The sequence below is a fragment of the Hermetia illucens genome, chromosome 2, assembly GCF_905115235.1.
Source record: "Hermetia illucens chromosome 2, iHerIll2.2.curated.20191125, whole genome shotgun sequence".
Lineage (NCBI taxonomy): Eukaryota > Metazoa > Arthropoda > Insecta > Diptera > Stratiomyidae > Hermetia > Hermetia illucens.
Genome location: NC_051850.1, coordinates 21,863,180 through 21,881,308, shown reverse-complemented (window position 1 = coordinate 21,881,308; position 18,129 = coordinate 21,863,180). Strand labels below are relative to the sequence as shown.

General features: G+C 44.9%; 1 protein-coding gene and 1 pseudogene across 1 annotated transcript in view; one reads left to right on the top strand and one right to left on the bottom strand.

The window, feature by feature from the left end:
- Window positions 1-5,222: 5,222 nt before the first annotated feature.
- The window catches only part of LOC119647917 (neuronal calcium sensor 2), a 628,794-nt gene continuing 615,887 nt past the window's right edge, over window positions 5,223-18,129 (top strand). The window contains exon 1 of the mRNA XM_038049241.1: window positions 5,223-6,686. The gene's annotated coding sequence lies outside the window, so the exon portion shown is untranslated. The remainder of the gene's footprint in view (window positions 6,687-18,129) is intronic.
- LOC119647704 lies at window positions 11,475-16,833 on the bottom strand (annotated as a pseudogene).

The following is an 18,129-nucleotide window of genomic DNA, read 5'->3' as shown; positions in this document are numbered from 1 at the left end:
AACTAACTGTACTTTCAAGCCCCTATCCAGATTCTGATTATGTCTACTAGGTTTCCAAGCACCCCCCTCAAGGTTCGTTAGCGATCTTTAACGGGTGGGTCGCTTGCCCTACGGGGTGTGATGTCCCCAAGATGCCCAAGTAAGTAGTTCTGACCCTCCAGCTGGCAGTATACCTGGCTCCTAGGTAGTAGCCTCAGGAAATCTTCTCGGTGAAGAGCAAACCGCGAATGACCGGGACACACTGGGAGTCTCCGGAGCCGTCGACAACTCTCTGTCGACGTTGACGGGGTGATGTGAGCGTAACTCTCGAATTCCAGGATCAGCTAAGCCTAGGTCAGATCTCAGGGAACTGGGGTAGGGGCTTTGTCCCCGAGGGTACACCCGTTCCTGACTATTGCGCCCCGCTCCCTTGCACACGATGCGCTGGTTAGTTTTTCAAGGAGAATAAACATACATCAATAAAAAAAATCGACGAAACAACAGGGAAGGAGGAAGAGCTGAGTGCGTTTAAGCGGAGCGCAAAACTGCGTAGTTCATCGCAGCGATCAGCGAAAGAGGCAGCGAGGGCTGACATACCCGATGTGACACCGGGGCACCCAAATAAAGAGGAAGCTTTATTAAGTAACGCGACTGACCGTGCAGAGATGGCAACTCCAATACCTTGTAGTGCCCCTATTCCGGAGGAAAGCTCAGTCAGAATCGCTAATCCTGAGCAGATGGATTCGGACACAAACCGAGTGGAAGTGCAGTCGACGTGCTAGCTAGAGCCGAAGAGGAAAGGCTCATCAGGAAAATGCGCAGCAGTGGTGAAGCGTATGCGGTAGGGAATGTTCCTCCAGAGGAACGTCAGCAAAGGCGTCAAAAGCGGGCTGATGGAACTGGAAGAACTATTAGATCGCATCTCCTTCTATAGGCGAACATGGAGAGCAGCGGAAGATGGTTGGAGAGCAGAAACAGCCGCACTCCCAGCTGAGACCGCAGATAGCCTACTGCAAAGCGAACTGGGGGAAAAGCGGAAAGATGACGACGTGCCTGAAAGAGACTTTAGCGAAGTAGTTTCTAGGGCCCAAAAAAAAAGGAGACAACGGAGCAGAGGTATCCTCCATACGGAAAACGAGGAGTGGCGAAGTTCTCGTCGAACTGGGCCGAAAGACGACTAGCAAGGTATTGGGGGTATTGGGGGAGAAGTCTTTTGCTTCCAGCCTAGAGCCCATGTGCCCTCTAGAAATCCGGGATCTTCACTGCCTCACAGAAAAGGTCGAAGTAGAGGAGGCGCTAAAGCGCGAATGTCCAGAGGTAACCAGTGTCTGGGTAGGCATCACCGCTGTAAATGCTCGAGGCCAAAAGCTCGTCGTAGTGGAAGTTCCCGAACAATATGCGAGGATGGGTAGTATGCAGGGTGCGAATGCGGATAGTCCCCACCAAGTGTTACAGGTGTCTGGACTATGGACAAACGTCAGCAGCTTGTAAGGGACCAGGCAGGAGGATAGCATGGAACATGTGGCAAAGTAGGTCATCAAGCAAAGACCTGCAATGAAAGCGAGAGTTGCGTCCTCTCCAGGGGTCGTGGCGCGTCTGGTGAGAGCGTCGCACACACTGCGGTTTCGGGACGGTGTCCGATCTTCAGGGCGGAATTGAAAAGGACAGGGGGCGAACGGCATGAACCGCATTTTACAAATTAACATGCATCGGAGTGCAACCGCTCACTATCACGATCTAGTGCTGATTAGCGAGCAATACCGAAATAAGGACCCATCTCTAAGGCATCTCAATTTATCGGGTACCGCTGCCATCTGGGTTCGGGACGACGTTCGACTTCGTGATCTTGCCAATGGCCGGGGGAACAGGTTTGTCTGGATCCAGTGTTATTATTATTATTCTGTTAAGGGAAAGTCGCACCGCGTCCTTGAAAAACTATTGTACCCCTTTTACTGGTTATAGTGTACCTATTGATCATAGTATCTCATGCAGGCCTGTAACCGTTAGGAACTTTAGTATGTTCCCCACTTCCAGATGTTTCAGCTTTGCATTTGATATTAAGTGTTCTCCCAGATGTCTCGACCTACTTTACACAAGTGTTGGACACTGTCCCAGGACGTGTATAGAGGTTTCGTCCTCCTCCTCACAAAACCTGCAGGCAGTGTCCGTAGATATCCCTAGCTTCCCTAGGTGATAGTTCAGCCGACAATGACCAGTGAGAATTCCCACTATGATGCGGAGGTTCTTTTTGGTGAGGTTTAAGCAATCCTTTGTGCGCATGGGTTCCTATCGCCCAATAAGCACCCTGGACTGCTCCATCCCTAGTAGGCCCGCCCAATATAGTTCCCTCAACCGTTTCTCTTCATTTCTTAGATTCATAGCCATGAAACCGTTTCCGATTCCACAGAAGGGTTCTGGCCCGTGGAAAGGCGTCCCTGCTCCCTTCTTGGCTAGTTCGTATGCTGCCCCGTTGCCTTCCAACCCAGTATGGCCTGGAACCCAAAGTATCCAGACCTTGTTGGACGAGCCGAGTGTATTCAGTCTCTCAAGGCATTCCCACACCAGTTTAGAGTTCACCTGGTTAGACCTAAGTGCGTTGATCGCTGCTTGACTATCGGTGAGAATAGCTATGTTCTGCCCCCCGTAGTTCCTATGGCGTATATTCTCGCCTGGAATATGCTAGTGTATCTGCCCATTGGCTCAAAGTATATTTTCCTTGGACCAATGACACCGGCACCCGCTCCCTCTGCTGTGAGGGTTCCGTCAGTGTACCAAGTAATCAGTTGCTGGTTTGCTGGATCCAGTGTTTAGGGATAACGTATTTTAGCGTTTACCTGACGTCGAACGAAACGATGCCGGACTTTCGGCGCCGGCTTGATGCTCTGGAGGACGCCGTTTCGAGCACGGAGGGACGAATCCTGGTAGGTGGTGATTTTAATGCCAGGCTCTTGAATGGGTCATGCCTCAATTAGACTCCAGAGGGAAACGAATTCTGGAAATGGTGGCGAGAACTGGGCTCGTAGTTTGAAACATCGGATCCACGCCAACAATTCGGCGCCCAGGCTGTGAAGGACATCACTTTTGCGTCGGAATCTCTGGCATCATCGGTGAACGGGTGGCGAGTCCTAGAAGACTTCTCGGCAAATGATCGCCAGTACATCGCGTTCGAAGTGGTTGACGCCACTTGCCGGCGAGCACCAATGCGACGCTCCCCCTGTGGAATGTCGCGAGGATGAACATCGGGATGTTCGTCGAAGTTCTTGGAGCAGGCAAGGCCGTGCTGGAGGGTACTCCCGGGGGTGGTAGTGTCGCAGTTGACACCGTCGCAAATTCAGAGATGAACCTGATTACGACGGCGTGTGAGGTTTCCATGCCCTGGAGGAGCCCCAGGCGCGACAAGCCTTCTATGTATTGGTCACCATCGTCATCATCAACGGCGCAACAACCGGTATCCGGTCTAGACCTGCCTTAATACGGAACTCCAGACATCCCGGTTTTGCGCCGAGGTCCACCAATTCGATATCTCTAAAAGCTGTACTGGTGAACGGCAGAAATCGCCGACTTACGGAGGGAGTGTCATAAGCTCCGCCGATTGGCACAACGTTTGCACGCATGTGCCATAAAGGCGTTTGAGGCATGTGCCATAAAGGCACAGTATAGATCAGCAAAAAGAAGACTCCGCAGTGTTATAAATAAAAGCGAATCTCCCGGGTGGCAGAACCTTGTTAACGAGGTGAATGAGAACCCGTGGGGACTTGACTATAAGTTTGTCACCCGGAAAATCGGGGCTCTGCGGAGGCCCTGCATACTAAGTAACAACCAGATGGATGGCATTGTGCGGGCATTGTTCCCCAGACACACTGTACGGGTTGATGTAAATAGTACGGAAAGCGTCGAGGATTGCCCCCTTTTCATAATGAGAGAGCTCGAAGAAGCGGTTCTCACTATGAAAAACAAGAGGGCGCTAGGCCTTGATGGCGTCCCGGCGGAAGTTTACAAACTGGTGTTCTGCCAACGGCCAGAATTGCTGCTTAAAGTGTTCAACGCTTGCTTGAAGGAGGGCATTCTTCCTTGTCGCTGGAAAGTGGCTAGATTCGCGTGGATCAGTAAGGGTAAAGGAGGCTGGGAGCTCCTGTCTGCATACCGACCGCTGTGTATGCTTGACACGGCAGGAAAAGTGCTCGAGAAGCTCATCAGGAGTAGGCTCGCTAAAGCGATCCGCGCTGCCGGGAACTTATTCGCAAGGCAGTTCGGGTTCAGAACAGGGAGATCTATAGTGGATGCTGTTATGGAGGTCGTAGATGCGGTTCATCGAGCTGAGGCACGCAGTCGCCGATCTCGATAGATAGTGCTCCTCATAACGCTTGATATCAAAACTGCTTTTAATGCCGTAAGATGGACAAATATGCTAGGCACATTAGAAGACGCATTTCACGTGGTAAGCTGTCTCTTGCGGATATTGAGGAATTATCTGAAAGACCGCTCCCTGCTCTATGAGACGCTAGAGGGCTAAAGGAGAATTGAAATCACGTCGAGAGTAGCACAGGGATCCATCCTAGGGCCGGACCTCTGGAACGCTTCCTACGATAGTCTGCTGAGATTCGATATGCCCGAAGAGTTGCGTCTGGTCGTTTATGCAGACGACGTTGCAGGACTTGCTGCCGGACGCCCTGTTGAACAGGCACAAAGCAGACTTGGCATATTGGTGCGACGAGTGAGCGACTCGGGACAAAAACTTGTTTGCACTGATGAAGGGAACAATTGGTTCCCGAAATATCGGTATTTGCAAGAATAAATACCCACACCAACGAAAAAGAAACAAGTTTTTATTATTTCATTTAATTAATCGTTGGAAACACCGCATAATTTCACTCTGATATAACTTTTGCTTTTATTTTAATTTTTTTTTTCAAAATATATTTGCAGGATTATTCCAACTAAAGATGTGCACATGCATTTAACATCTTGTGTGTGTATTTGATGTTATCATCCAAAAAGTCAATAAATAAAATTAATTCCCCTGATTCCGATTGCAAATGCATTTCTTATTATTCAAGGGTTAAATTGGCTATAATTCCCGCCCCAATTTGAATCTAATCGGAACGAAACACACCTTTCTCTTATCTCTTATCACCACCGTCTGCATCCAATTGGAAGCGAAACACCTGTCTGCAAATGCGAAATGTCACTAGTCGGCACCCCGCCGACTGCCGGACAGATCGAATCGCAAAACAGCAGCCAAAACATTCTGCATCCCAATCCCGGTCGTTCGCCGGCACGTTCCGCCACGTTCCTCGTTCCATGTTTCACACGCTACACCACAGTCGACGACCGCTCGCGTTTCTGCAATGTTTGCTTCTGCACATGTCAAGTTGCCTGCTGTCATGCACACACAAACACCCGCACCCTAGCCGTACATGTACACGCCGCAACTGCCGCGGACAGTTTCGCACACAGTCGAAGGGAAAATATGGCGAGTTGAAGTCGTGAGTCGTGTCTGCGTCGAATTCAGGTCCCAGTTTTGCGGGTCGAAAAATGCAAATTTTCGAGAACGATTTAAATTAAAAGTGATCACTGACGAACCGGTAAAGGTGCCGCTTGCAATTTCTGGTGAGAGTGCGACGGTTTTGTGTTTGAGTGCGTGTAATAAGCGACAGGACCGTGCGACCGCGGCGGTTCCGTTCTATTGCGGGCCCGTTGGAACTGGCCATTGAGCTAGGCCCGGTTGGGTCCTCGTTGGGGGCGCCCGGGGATCGTCCGTGCCCCTCGCTGCCAGCACCCAGCGGCCCGCGCTAGCGAGTGTGAATGCGAAACGCGTCCAGTTCTTGTGTTTTTTGTTTGACATCTTGGAGCTGTCAAAATTCTGTATTTTGCATGGATCCTTTGGGGGCCGCCAGGAGCCGATTAGCGGTTAAAGCTCGTAGCCGATACCAGGCTGCGAAAAGGTCTCCTTCGTCAGAATGAGTCGTCCAAGGAGGCCACTGTGGGCCTTGTTTCCGGCAGATCAACGGCTGTTTTCAATCCGAGCCGCCGAAACGGGCGAAAAGTCCTTATCCTGGTCAGGTCCTTTCCTACCTCCAAGCCCCAATCCTCGATCCTCCGCCGCCCAGCCCAGAAATCCCACCTCAGACGGCAGATCCCTGTACAACTGGCTCGAATGGCCAGGATCCCTGTTTGTTTTGCCAAATTATTGAAGCGCGAAAACGCGAATTTGTGCCAAAAATTGATTTTCTGTTGTCTCGGGGAATTATGTAAAGAGCAAGTAAAAATATCTCGGAATCGTAATTGCTTCAAAAAATAGTGGGTCTGGCTGCAATTAAGCAATAATGTGTAGTCGAAATGATAAGAAAGTAGCGAGAAACGGGAAAGAATGCGGCGAGCGAGCCAATGTTTAGCGAAATTTGTAAAATTTGTAAAGGACGGGCGCAGAGCATGCACCTGTCCTCCTCCTCCTTTCTATGTTCACCTTGACCGCAGCCGCTTGTAGGGAACCAGCTTCGAGATTAGTTTCGGTGTTTTCACCTCTGTTTTCTGCTTTGGTTTTTTTCTCTTGTTATTATGATACTAAGTCGCGATATTGCAACGGAGGCTATGAACTCAGCCCATCGTCATCGCCGGCCCCTCTTCGCAGCTGTCGTCGTTGGAGCTCTACGCGCGAAAATGTTTTTGGATTACATTCCCCGCCGTCACCAGCCAGCTAATATTCGGTGAGTAAGAAAAATAAATATTAAAGCGCCGATAAGGTCTCATCCCGTGCTCTAGGCGGCATTGTGGGTTCTTTTTTATGATTTAAAGCGTTCGCTCGCGGGGACGACGACTTGTAGGGGTGCCTTCCCTACTCGCTCGTCCCTTAGATGCTGTCGAATGGAAAAAAGCGGCCCCAGGCGCTTGTTGTGCTTGATAAGGTCCTTTACACGAAAGCCATCGCCACGCGATTTAGCGCTTTAATTCCACACACTTGTAGCGGATTGAATAGTTTCATGTTTGGTTGTTGGTTAACTGATTATGGAAATGGATTTGGTCAACTGAGAGTGGAGGAAAATTACCATTGCATGGCGCAGGAGGGCGAATAGCTTTCATGCTTCGAATATTGAATTAGAGGCGTCCTCGGCAGTGTTTTGTAATTCCAGGCCTCTGAGTTTCCCCTCGTCGTCCTTTTCGAAAAGTATCGCGTGATGCATTCATTACAATCGAACCAGGCTCCTAAATGCATTCTTGTGCCACAATTCCCACTTCGAAACTAATTAGGGAAACAATGTCGCTGGGTCCCCAATCTCCTTTCTAATTGACACCGAATGCAATGCGAGTATTGCAGAAAATCTATTATTTTCCGGAAAATCATATCCGTTTTTAGTTTCATTACATTCGCATCTTCTTCAAGACAAAACATTGCAAGGAAATGAGCGCCAAGAGAAGTTGAAATGACTTCCGCAAGTTATTTATTCTGAAAGTCAGACAATTAGCAATGCCAGCTATTTTGAAAAGCTCTCTTAGCTCGGAGATTGTCATTAAGAAGAAATATTTCTGGAGGAATAATTGAATTAATGATATTCTGTGATTATGCTTCGTTGGATTGTTATCTTCCTTTCTTTCCGTGGGTCCATGATATCCTTCTTTATTCATTTCAGCTCCTTTGCCAGTTTCTATCAGTCCTAATAACCCACGGATTACGGATTTATTGGTTCTTTGAACGACAGCCTCTCGATATCGTCGAAATGAGCTTTAGCTCCCCCCACGATTTCCCGAGACGCTAGCACTCCGTCTCTACTGTTCTGCTCCAAGCGCCCTAGGGGCGACCTACTTGACGGTCATCTTGGGAAAGCGCATTCCAATGAAATTGTCGCCTCTCCTCAATTTGTTATCTATCTGCACTCTTTCCGATCATAGTCATTGTATCTTGTGTATATGCCCCCCGTGTTTGCCGTTCTCATCTGTATGAAGACTTGTTTGACAGTTTGTCTGAACTCCTTACTGTTAAATTCCCTTCACAGTATTGGAAACTTTCTCGAAATCGATGAAGAGCGGGTATAGTGAAGGTTTAAATTTCACATCTGTTTTAAAATGATCCGTAGGGTACTGGTGTGGTGAATGTAGAAGGATCTGGAACGGAAAGCAACTCGCTCTCTGTCGATCAAACTTTCCAGAGAATAACTTTAGCTATTATCTTTGCAACGCCAGGGAGCACGCAGATTCTTCTCCAGTTGTCACGCTCAAAACGGCTTCCTTTATTTAGAATCATAACAATCATTCCCTTCTTCCACTCTCTGGGAAAGGAATCGGTTTCTTAAGATTTCTGCACGAGTGGAAGTAGCAGATAAAGCAGATTTCGCAATATTTCGCATTCCCAATATCGTAGCGCAAAAATTCTTGAATTTCCGAAATCTGGGTCGAAAGCAGATAAATAACTCTGTGGGGAGACCGTCAAGCCCAGTGGCTTTACTTCGTTTGAGTGCATTGATGGCCGAAATGATTTCTGTTTTGTTTTGAGGAACACTCCGCATCCGTTCTCTCTTCTCACGGAGCACACTACGCCTAATTTCCCGGAATCTCGCTCGGTATCGGAGTTTGAGCGCGTCACTCCCACCATCGTTTGCAGTGATCAGTAGAACCTTCAACCCGTTTTGTTCATTGATCCGCTTCCACGATTCCGTAGTCAGTCAGATCTGCCACCTGCGTATCATCTGAGAAAAGAGCGTTTTTATGATGGCCCAATGCTCATCGATATTTTTAGACGAATTCTCCAATGTATCTGCTGCCCGATCAGCAAGATAGTTCTCCTACAGGGGGGCTAGCTCATACAGGGGGTCGTTGTTGAAATTGGGAGATCGCAGCTCCTCGATCCTGGGAGAAGCGGCGGCCACAACAGGTAGGGGAACGTAAGCGACCATCAGATGGTGATGTCCTTTGAGGATGATGTCAGCGCCTTTCTTGTTACGTACACCCAGGAGACGTCTGTTAAATCTACTGTTTGCAGTCAGAAATCTGTCAGAAACCGGCTCCCAGGTCAAGAAAGCACGGCGAAAAGACTATATATTGAATTTTCAACAAAGGCGACTAACGGTTTCGTCCAGGGCAGAGGCAACTCATCAGACGCTGCCTCACCTCTCTCACATTCCAAACAAAAATCTCGCTTTGGCTTAGCTATTGTCGAAGAGCAGGAGGAGGAGGAGTTTTTATCCGAGGCGCTATTGATCGTTTCGGTAGCAATAAAGTTTCAAAATTTGCGGGTTGCTAGCCCACAAATTTCTATCCTTTTTGGTCACCTTTTACGACAAGCAGGGAAGACTTCGAGGGTATTCTTAAGCCCAAAGCATTAAGAGCGATGATAATGGAACTGCAGTAAAATCTCAGAGAATTTTAAATTATAAAAAAACAAGTCGGGAAACCGGAAGCTAAACGCTTCAGGTACGAAAGGTTTTGTGTATTTCTTAGTACGTAGCATGTAATATATCCATATATTATGTGAGAGTATCCACTTTCGGGTGATATTGACATTCATAGTCTTCAATTTTCAAAGAACCAACAAATTTGAGGTATTATAACTTTGTTAGTAATAGTGCGATTTCTACCAAACTTGGTAAGATCATGCTCTATATAATAGCCTATATCACTGCAAAATTTCATGGTACTAGGATGAACTTAAGGGGGGTTTCTAGCCAATTACAAAAAATGTAGTAATATACTATTATTAACTTTATTTAAACAGGTATCGGCATGGAAGGTATTTCGGAGCCCAGGCACCATATAGTGGCAGCCTCCTGATTTTTTTCAGATTTTTCAGTTTGGTAGTTTCTGAGAATGGCCCCCTTAAAGAAGTGATCACTTTGAACCCCCCGCGCTCCCCACCCTTCCAACGAATGTCATAACTAAGATCGGCTTTGAAAAGTACTAACCGAGACCTTTAATTTGATACCTCACATGACTATATTTGATGAAAAAAAATTTTACACCCCCCTTTTGCATGTATGGGGACCCCCCCCTTAAATTCGACGTTAAAGGATGTAATTCACTGTATGCGTGAGCGTTCACAGTTCCCACCTTTCTACCAAATTTAGTGTCAATCGCTATAGCCGTCTCCGAGAAAAATGCGTGTGACGGACAGACAGACAGACGGACAGACAGACAGACAGACAGACAGATAGACAGACAGTAAACCGATTTTAATAAGGTTTTGTGTTTACACAAAACCTTAAAAAGCAATATCAAAGGTGTGCCTTGCATCAAATCAAATCAAATCGATAAAACATATAAGAAAAGAGTTTTACCAAATTAGTTTGTTATGGGCTACCAAAAGCTATAATTTTTGCCACTCCGACGTCTCTTCAAAACATCTTACTTCTAAAATCATTATCCACTACCACTTTCCAGGCATGATCTACTCTTTTTGCATTTGACTTTCTATATGGGTATACCGGAATATCAACTTTTTTTCAACAAATTTAACTTTCATTTCATCTAAGCTGGAGAAAATTTATCAAACTTTGTCCCACTTCTTTTAAGTTGGTAGGTGCAGGTGAATGGCCCAGAGTTTTGGGCTGCCACAACGGTACGCCTACCCGTCGTCAGAGAACTAGCCTCGAACCATTTGAAGCAGTACTTCGGGCTAGCTCTCCCGTTTTAGGGAACCTTCAAATGGAAGAAGGGGTTTGTTAGTTTTAGAACCTTTTGCCATCCAGTCCTTCTGTCGAGCTTTATCTTCTTCGCAGCAAAATCAATCCGAACGTATTGTGCAACACGACACCATCTGCTAGCGTCCTCTAACAGTATTGTTCGGTGAGAGCTAACCTGTGTTTGGAAAAAGTTGTTGACGAATCCCATCACACCTTCTGTAAGGAAAACAGGTGTGATAGACGTTCTTTTCTTCAGTATGTTTCCTTCTGAAAAAGAAGGAAAACCACTGAGAAAGCAAGCAGATTCCTGTTTCCCCCGTTTTGTTTTCAGGTTTCAAATCTGGGCCAAATAAAGAAAATTTGTTCTGTATCTCTCGGGTATATCTTCACATATAGGACGGTCAAATGATTCATCTAAACGATAGAGGTACTTCTTGTGTCCGCTTAGGAACTAAATCAAATCGTAACTCTTCTCGCCATGATTCGCGTAATCAACATTCCTATGTTCGGGATAATCTTTCGTGTCCACCGACCATCCTCTGCTCAGTTTATTCAATAAGGCTCGCTTCCAACAGGATCATCTCCGCAATTACGAGTGGTGCCTCATACGATATCCTAGGGTAGGCACAACATGTTCCTTAAAGATATCTGCTTGTTTCCTCGTCCGTGTGTCAATCTATCCACTTGTCTGACGGTCTTTCTATCAAATACAATTTTCTAAGAAATGGTTGGACAGGACATTCCGTTGGGAAGATTAGAATTTTTTGGTGGGGGAGAGGAGGCATCAAGTTGATCCTAAAATCATAATGCAATAACATAAACCATAATACGAAGTACGAAACTGAAAAGTTTGGTAAAAATCCTTCCATCATTACCAAAGTTATACTAGGTTAAAATTGTCAGTTCTAAGTAAATTTTCTGTAAAGCAAGACATGAAATATCAATATCATACTAGAATGAATAGTGTAGCATACTAGATGCATATACGTTACGAGCTACGAGCTTCACCATGCATCTGATTTTTTTCGACTCCAGCATCTCCCCTATAATGTTTTGTGTGGTTATACTAACTTTCAGAGCATTTTCCAACCTTTGCTATCCAAATAACATCGCGAGCAGTAGAAGATGATGTGCGCTGGATTTTCAGGTGCGCTATCACATTTAGGGCAAAAGCGAAAATCGTCCAACATGAGTCGAAGTGGCTCAGCTTAATCAGTTATTTTGTCCCGAAAGAAATTGTGCCAGGTATTATTTCAAAGTGCGGTGTTGTCGTCAATCACGGTCACCAATACGGCTAATCAGTGTATCAGTTCGACAATCCTTAGCAAATCCTGCGCATTACATTTACCAGAAGATCCATGGGGACTAGTCCTGCAATCAAGTCTTTTGACTTATTTAAAAAGTTTTATTACTCGGAAGCATGTAGCAGCCAACTCCGCGATCTCATTCTTTCACTAATAGTTTTGATAAAAATTAGTCTTTTCGGGGAAGGAGCATTGCATGCTTTTGTTATGAGTCCTGTTATCTATCCGGTTTTTTCTGTAGCTATACCTTCAGGATCATGACCTCCTAGTAGTGAACGCATTTCCGTCCAAAGCTTTCACCAAATAACCTGAACCTCTTCTTCGGAAAGTGGATGTATTTTCAATTTCCACCATACTTAGTTTCACAAAATTCTTGACCAGGACGTGATCTCGTGTTCGTAGCTCTATTCCCCGGCCCAATTATTAAAATAACCAGGGATTTTTAGTGTCTATAAATATACACTCGTATAAATTATCTAATTTTATTCCTTGTGAACATCATCATCATCAACGACGGAACAACCGATATCCGGTCTAGGCCTGCCTTAATAAGGAACTCCAGATATCCCGCTTTTGTGCCGAGGTCCACCAATTCGATATCCCTAAAAGCTGTCTGGCCATCGCTCCATTTCAGGCAGGGTCTGCCTCGTCTTCTTTTCCCATCATAGATACTGCCCTTATAGACTTTCCGGACTGGATCATCCTCATCCATACCGATTAAGTGACCCGCCCCCGTAACCTATTGAGCCGGATTTTATCCAGAACTTGATGGTCATGGTATCACTCATAGATTTCGTCGTTATGTAGGCTACGGAATCGTCCATCCTCATGTAGGGGGGCCAAGAGTTCGGCATTTTTCTTGCTAAGAACCTAAGTTTCCGAGGAATACATGAGGACTGCCAAGATCATTGTCTTGTACAGTAAGAGCTTTGACCCTATCGTGAGACGTTTCGAGCGGAACAGTTTTTGTAAGTTGAAATAGGCTCTGTTGGCTGCCAACAACCGTGCGCTGATTTCATGGTCGTAGCTGTTATCAGTTGTGATTTTCGATTTTCGAGGTAGGAGAAATTATCAACGGTCTCAAAGTTGTAGTCTCCTATCTTTATTCTTTTCGTTTGACCAGTGCGGTTTGATGTTGTTGGTTTTTAGTGCTGACGTTGCCACCTTCATTGATGTGCAGCCCAAGATCTCGCGCCGCCTGCTCGATCTGGATGAATTCAGTTTGTATGTCTCGGGTCGTTCTTCCCATGATGTCGATATCGTCAGCATAACCCAGTAGTTGGGTAGACTTAAAGAGGATCGTACCCCTCGCATTTACCTCAGCATCACGGATCACTGTCTCCAGCGCCAGGTTAAAGAGGACGCATGATAGGGCATCCCCTTGTCTTAGACCCTTGTTGATGTCGAATGGCCTTGAGAGTGATCCTGCTGCTTTTATCTGGTCTCGCACATTGGTCAGGGTCAGCCTAGTCAGTCTTACCAATTTCGTTGGGATATCGAATTCTCTCATGTTCCGTGTACAGTTTTACCCTGGCTATGCTATCATAGGCGGCTTTAAAGTCGACGAATAGATGGTGCAACTGTTGTCCATATTCCAACAGTTTTTGTATCGCTTGCCGCAGAGAGAAAATCTGATCTGTTGCTGATTTGCCTGGAGTGAGGATTGACGCATCTAATACGTCATTTGAATTATTGCTGTTACAGATTTGTAGATCTAATCTCTCCCCGATTGACGTTAGTTTTCGCTGCTTGAATGTATTTACACAATTTACAGATATTTTGATCGAAATCTACTTTTTTCAGTGACGAAGTAAGACAAAAGAATCAATGAATTATTTCGACTTCGTTATATGGAAACCTGCATATTATATTTTCCTCACAGGTCTGGGTTTGCTAGTCCCGAGAAAAGAGAGTAAAAACAATTGGTATAGAATAATACAATAATATGCTTGCTTTGTAGAAAAGGAATGTACAATCGAAATAAGGTCAAAAAGGTTGTATTTGACTTCATTGGTCGCATTGTCGATTTTTGTGTTTTTTTTTGTGCTCGACTCTCTGATCATCCGAGTTGACCATGGCCAACCCCCAGCTCGCAGAAAACATAAAGGAAATTGCTAAAACTTGATCGTCCGCCTGCGCCCAAGTGGGTCGATACGCTCTTGTACGACTATATGCTAGTTAGCTTCGGCAATATGCGAAGTCATTTTGCATACTTTAGTCCCTCTCTCGTCATTTCCACACATCCGGTGCATTGGGACCGCACCTAAACCTATAATCCAAATGTGGGAATACCGAAATAAATTACGCAAACAACGCGCAGGTTAAAATTGGGCAGAAAAAATCATCGACTCGAAAGGATAAAATGATAAAAGCGGAGCATTTCGGCCGACCGACTTAACTTCGCCGCTCTGTATTTTGTACCATGTTCATGCCCGGTGGCGGTAATATCTTTTTGAATCTAAAGTCGTCTCTTTGCATGAAAGAAAAGGACATTCGAAATTCGGCGGCTTCAACCATTAGCCGCGGCGACAATGATGACGTGGAGGATGCTTTTTCGGTATTGTCGACATTGAGTAGGTTAGCAGATATGTATCTGATTACATGCTAGCATGCTAAAGAACATAGCATTTTATACTATATATATAGAGAAAGTAGGTCACTGATTATATATGTGATTGTAAAATTGTTAAATTGGATTTCAGGATTGCGGGGGACTTGAAACATTCGCATGAAACATTTTCAATTCTACTCAAGTCATTCCCAGTCTCCTCGAGCTCGCTGGTTCCTTTGATTCTTCTCAACTTGCAAATAACTTTATTTCAGATTTTGGTTGAAGATTATGATGAAAATGTCGCGGATAGGGGACTATCGGGACTGGATTCGACATTGGTTTCAGGATTGTCATATAGATTACACCAAGAGAGACCCAAAGAAGAATCGCAAACCCCCAGATAGGAATAAAAAAAGAAAAGAATGCGAAGTCACATACCAAGGAGACGTAACTACAAAGTGAATCATTAGATTTTTCTCGAGAGTGATTCAACGCTGCAGGACTAAAACTAGGAAAAACGTTTGCCTCGAATTAACTATGCAAACATACATTGAAAACAAAATGCTATCCCCTTCGGTACAAAATATCAATCAAACTTCGTCAACACTACACATTTTCCAATGGACGTGCCATCCGTCAAGCCCTTCACGAATGATAGCCGTAAAATACCCTCAAATGTCCGCGTGCTAATCAAATACCCTCCTTTCTCGTCCTGTTCCTTTCAAGGCGAAAGCGACTCGCTATCAACGATTAGGAATTGCAAATGTCCCAACTGAACGAAAAGGTCAGTCTAGCCGCGGCTGTGGGGGCGGACGTCTTTCGATGAGGAGATTTACATTGGCTCATGTCAGGGCATTAGGTCAAGAAATGCATGTTGTGGTGCTTTACTGCGATAGCTCACGAATCGCGTTTCTACAGTTAATCGGAGTTTTTTTCCTTTCGATAGGAGACCGTAGTAGGTCGAACTGGAAAGTAGGTAAATAAGAAGAATGGTTAAATGGCGAGACTTGCTCTCTATTGAGTTGTCTGATATATGTGTGGACATAGACGTGTATTGCATTTTTCATCGTGTTTCTACTCCTTAACAATTCAAGAATTTATCGTGGTAATTACTTGGTTAGAAGTTGGTATCGTTTGTAGGCTTTAGTGGAGTGTTTCCAACATTTTCTGGAAGGAGTTCATTTTTCATGAGAAATAATGCATTTTAAAGTATTCTCCAGTTTGTAGGTAATATAAAGACGTTTAGTCCTAGATTTCTGGTGCTAATGGCCTAGTAGCTAACTCCCTTTGTCCTTGTAAATTTCCCCGGAATATTTTGGGAGAATTTGGAAAGTTTCACGTTTATTTGGCTTCCTTCCCAAGAAGGTGATTAAGACAAGAGATTTCCTGGCATGACTCAGATTGGGCTTCATTGACGTTTTTGTTGGGGTTGCTGGCTTATTAGTATAAAATAGTAATTCATGAAATGCGAAAAGAGCATAAAGGTTGCAAACTACCCCAACTCCTGCCTGCTTGACTCATTCCCCTCGACTGGGGCGACACGGACGAAACAGAAATTGATGAAGTGACTTTTGGTGTAATGTTTATGATTTGGATTAAATTTTCACAATTAGAGTGTTTAAAAAAATTGTAAGCATTGGGCTTACTTTCAGCTTTGGACGACTCCTTACTTTTTTGGTGAGTTTAGTTCCCTCAGATAATAACAACTAAGCCTTGTACGAGTGCTGTGGACTTGAGTCAGTCCAAAATTCTGGAAATAGAGTGGCGAGGTTAACACATTTTTCTGAACTCCATGAGCTCAATTAGCGCTAGCATCTTGTCATTTTAACGTCACTCCTTGATAGACCATGAAGTCTCAGAAATATATTAGGACCAGGAACTTAATGGCCGGCGAGACCAATTGCAAAGCAACATACTTCCTCGGTTGTGGTCCACAGAATCCTCATCATTGGACAAGCACATAAGTTACAAAAAATATGGCTTGATGCTGCCTCACCTTTGCCCTGGGAGCAGCGTGACTGAAGTGATTACAAGTTTTGATTTTTTGACGCAGCTTCCCATTAATGTTTGGAAGCACACCACCGATGCTTATTCCAGACAGAAGCTTGTTCAATTCTTCCTTGTTACGAATGGCCAATTGCAAATGGCTTTGGATGATTATCGTTTTCTTTGTTGTCACGGGCAGTGTTACCGGCCAACTCGAGAACTTCAGCAGGTAAGTCCTCCATCACGGCAGCCAAGTACATTGGAGCGCCAACACCAACACGTTCAGCATAGTTTCCCTTCTTCAACAGACGATGGATACCACCCACGGTGAATTGAAGTCCAGCACGCTTTGATCGGGACTTTGCCTTTCCTTAACTTTCCCACTTTTGCTACGGCCAGACATTTTTAATGAAAATTTACTTGACCTCGATTCTCAAACAAAATTCTAGTTTAGCCTCGGCCGGCTTAGGCCTGAATTTTACAAGACGGTTGTTGTTTTAATTATACTTCATACACATGTCGTGTTTTTGAATTAACATAAGGAAGCAAATGCCAACTTGTTCGGTAACGCTGTTCTCAGGACAGAGGATAAGTTGCCCCTGTCGTGGACGAAACCGCAAGTCATATTCTTTGCAATTAGGGAGCTTGCCCAAGGAGGAGGGTTCTGTGGACCAAAACCGAGGAACTATGTTGCCTTCCAATTGGTCCGCTCTGCCATTCCACTTAATGGCAGAGTTAGGAATTCCTCGATTCTCAACAAAATTCTTCGTTTGTTGCTTTTCACTTCAAAAGTTAGTAAGTCCACTCCACGCTCTCGAGCAATCCGGCTTAACATGTATTGTTCATTGACATCACAATGGTTTAAGTTGGCTGACAGTCAGCCTCTCGGTTTCGTTGCTCTAAGCTCGAGTCTCGGCCGTCATAGATGTTTGTGTACCTCTTTGTGTTTATCTCGCTGTTGTAGGCTTATCACCTGAGATCATTAACTGTGGTTAATTCAATCCAACTTTCATAGAAAATTGAATGGGGCGAAGATGTCTTATATTTAAAGGAGGAGTGAACGGGAGAGTCCACTTATAATTTCTATTTTACGTGGGCAACTGGTTGGAGGAAAAAAAGGCAAATGTTTATTTTTGAACGACTAAAGTGGATTCTCAAAATTGTTTTACCCGCGGAAATTTCTCTAAGAGGGTCTAAGCTTTGTCATTTTCAACAGGAGTCACTAAAAATGGAGGGAAATTATCCTAAGTCTCCAAAGAAATTCGCTATCATAGTATCAGTAAAAGGTCATAAAAGTTAGGAGGCTGGAGTTTTTAATAAATAACCAATACTACTTAGGCAGGCTAATGAGCAGGATCAAGTCAGCATGGATGTTCAAAGAAATTATTAATATAATACTAAAAATTATTAGGTTGATTTTCCTCACTCCCAACATAGTTCAAGTTCGTTACCAACTGCGCACTACTTTTAATGACCTTCACTGACCGATTTGAAATTATAAAGAATTCTATTAACTCTGGGATGGTCTTTTGGCCAATCTCAATACGCTTGAAGGTAATCAATCAAAATATAAAAGTGGCTGGAATAATGTAGGAATCAGTGGCCGCTCCAAAGAGTTCAATTAGCTCTGTGGTGTGTGGTTTTGATGCCACAAACTCCTAAGACCATGGCTGCTGTAGTAACAGCAAGGAGGTTGAGT